The sequence below is a fragment of the Convolutriloba macropyga genome, chromosome 10 (assembly GCF_964194025.1).
Source record: "Convolutriloba macropyga chromosome 10, txConMacr16.3, whole genome shotgun sequence".
NCBI classification, from domain to species: Eukaryota; Metazoa; Xenacoelomorpha; order Acoela; family Convolutidae; genus Convolutriloba; species Convolutriloba macropyga.
Genome location: NC_134477.1, coordinates 55,522,905 through 55,526,436, shown reverse-complemented (window position 1 = coordinate 55,526,436; position 3,532 = coordinate 55,522,905).

Genomic DNA, 3,532 nt, shown 5'->3' with positions numbered 1-3,532 from the left:
TTGTAATTCATTTTTCCCATATTCGAAACTGTATTTATATCATACGGGGGATTGCAAATCGTAAAAAAAACGAAGTGCTTTCCCGAATCGAAGGTTCTTTTTTGCGATAGCTAGACTTTTGATCGTGTTGTTGTCGACCACTGCTTTCTATTTCTGTTGCAGTACTCGACTGCTTTTTTTTAAGGGCTGGCGGCGGTACGACGTTGGAGGGGGGGTGGGGTGATCAAGAACTATCTCACCGGGTTTTGAAGCTCGGTCTTGAACTCTTGAGGTAATTTACTTCAATAAGGTTGTTCCAAATTTTAAAGGAGTTCAATTTCGAGCTTAGCTCTCATCAACTCGGCGAATTTATTTCAACGCACGTGCAAAAACCAAAGCCCAAGCTTCTCATGATTCGAGCAAAAGGCTGTTCGTAAGTTGAGCAATAAGAGATTTTTCGTCAGCAATTTTGGTCAAGTGAGGTCGTTTTATAGGTCGAGGTTTAAACTAAGGAAGCGCGATGAAAGTTACAGTATTGTTGAAAAACAGGCTTGATATTAAGATTAATAACATAGTGAGTTTCAACGAATATTTTACGAGTTAAAATTTACAAGTGCGGTTTTTTATTGAATTATTTTGATTTAAATTGATGATTATCTCCGACTTGATCTCCAATTTTGCATACAAATGAGGTTTTATATAGAACACAAAACGTTTCTCATTTCCTTATTAAGTAACGGGAGTTAAAATTTTGCGCAAAGTAATTAGGCAGCTGTTGATTTTGGAAAAAAATAGGCACCGAATACAAAAACTATTTAGACAATTTTTTTCTATAAAGCCATATTCAACAAAAAAAAACGAAATACAAATTGATTCTTTTAAAAAATTGGGATGAAAATTCAAAAAGGATGTTCTTGAGTATATTTTTCAGTTTCATTAGTTATGAAATCTTGACTTGATAATATTATCAAGGGAACTGTTGAAATCTCATTTTTGATCATTCATTTAACACTATGTTCAAGTTTTATGTGAACTAAACAAATTGTTTGAAAAATTACTTGATGTCTGTAGCGCTCTGTAGAGTTAGAAACAAGGACCTAACAGTCTGTGAATATCCACAATTTCTTGATGTGGCTTTCGTTAGATTTCAAGTACAAAAAAGAAAACTCTAGTTGTCCTCGACAACTTTTGAAAGCAGTTGATGTTTTGTATGTCAGTCGGGAACGCTCTATATGATTTTTTTTGGAAATTACTTATTTAACACTCAATGCACAGGTTAATGATTATGTTTAAAAAGCAATCAAACAAAGCACTCACAAATAATTTTAGCTAATTTTCCTAATTATGATCATTTCCTATCCAAAACAAAAAAGTATGACTTGCTAAAAAATGAAATTAACTACACGGTATTCATCATGCTGTATCTAAAACACTGACTGCTATAGTCAGTAATACTTCCACACAAAATACATTGTGTTTATTGAGAAGAATTTCACCATAAATTTTTACTGCCAGGATGTTACTTTAAGATATGCGTGAACTCATCATGGTTTTTCAAAACTGGGCCATAGAACAGAGAAATTCCCTTCCGACACTGTAACAAAATTGTTTCCGTTTTGTCGGGCGATTGGTGGATGTACATAGATATTCGATAAAGTTTATTATCAAGTGACGCATATTTCAGTGATATACAATTGAAAGTAAGACAAAATGACGGATTACATTTGCGGGAAAATAGGAACAAGTTATTTTGCGGAGAAATTTTTTTCGGGCACCCACTTTACGGCCACCCATTTTTTATTCATATGTGAACGATTTTTCAATTAACATAGAAACAAGGGAGAAATTAATTTAGTTCGCACATGACTTAAGTACTGTCTGTAGTGGAAAGGAAAGTAGTTTACATGGAAAAGTCAAAGAAATCACGCAGAAATTAGAAGAATAAATGGAGATAAATAAGCTTACCTTGCATACAAAGAAAACCAAATTCATTTTTTTCACGCAACAGTTGCAGTTTGGGATATTTTTCTTTAAGTGGGAAGTTTTTACAACTCACAAAAGTTGCAAGTACCTTGGTATTTAAATCGACGGGAACCCTAGTTATGACGAGCAGCTGAATAAAAGGTTACAAACGATGGCGCATGCTATCCGATCAATATATCAAATAAGACGTCAAATTTGCATGAACATGCGAGTTGTTTTTGAAATCACTTGTGTTCACGCTTGGTCTTTTCATTTTTTTTCAAGATTTATTAGGAAAAACTTGCCACGGATTAACCGACAGATTAAATGGGTTATAAGGTTGTGCCTTCTACATGAAAAATATCACAGAGTAAGAGATTTTCTAATACAGACAAGAATCCTACCATCTGAGCTCATAATAGAAAAAAAATCACAAATCAAGTTTCATTATGACATGGTCAAACCAGAAAAAATTGAGAACTTTCACGATTGTCGTCAACAAAACGCTCGAACAAAAGAATTGAAAATTAGACTGAATGAAATAAACCAACTTTGTATTGACTTCGACTTTTTGCCAATGCGTAGAAAAATGAAAACAAATTACTACAATGTCTTCGGTCTGCCAGAACTGAAAATTGTTTAAGAAAACGCGGAATAGTTTTTTTGGTCCCAGAGAATGAAAATATTCCTTTTAATGGCAACGTAGGTTTTTTAGGTTCATTTTATTTTTAGGTAGAAAAGTTTATATAATGTGATTTTACTAAACGAAATTATGGTTGCCTTTCTATTTATGATTGAATGAATTGAAGTACTGTTTTGTTGCAAGTATATTTAACCGCATGGTTATATTTTTAATTTACTTGTTGCAAAAAAATTCTAAATAATTTGCAAAAAAGATCCCTTAAACAGAACAGAAGATATTGTGAGAAGAAAACCCGACACAGAATATCGCCCAAAATACCCTCAGGGGCGCCATTATCACTTGGGTAGAATATCAGCATCATCAACACTGCATTTCCACAGAAATCGGCAAAAGCCATTGATTTCAGAATCCGGAGATGAGGAGATAATTGTTGCCATAACAGGAGAACCAAAACTGAAGAGTTATTTATAATCCCGAAGAGGCTGACTAGTTATAACAAAGCTGCTTTCATGTGTCTAAGTAATCGCGTATTCCTTTTTTGTCAGATTTGCTTAGTGGTCTCAGATTGTACCAAAGGGGTGGGGGGGGGGGGGGGGGGTGTTGGGGGGCATTTTGGCGTTCACTTCACTCAACCTCTCCTGATAAATAGGGATGAAAAAATTTGGAATGAAAGAACAAACTTTTCTTTTTTAGGCAAAACACAGGGCTTCTTCGTTCTATTTTTCAATCTCAGCTGATAGCAGTTTTCAAAGTTGCCCCCTATCCATTTCTAAAACCTAACAGACGCAAAGGACGACTGTACACACTAAATTTTTTCGTGTGAATCACACAAAAAATCGTGTATTACCACACGATTTTTCGGGAAAAAAGTGACACACGAGAAAATGACGAGTTACATGATAAATCGTGTGTTTTTACACCTTTCTTTCGGCCTTAATCTCACGGTAT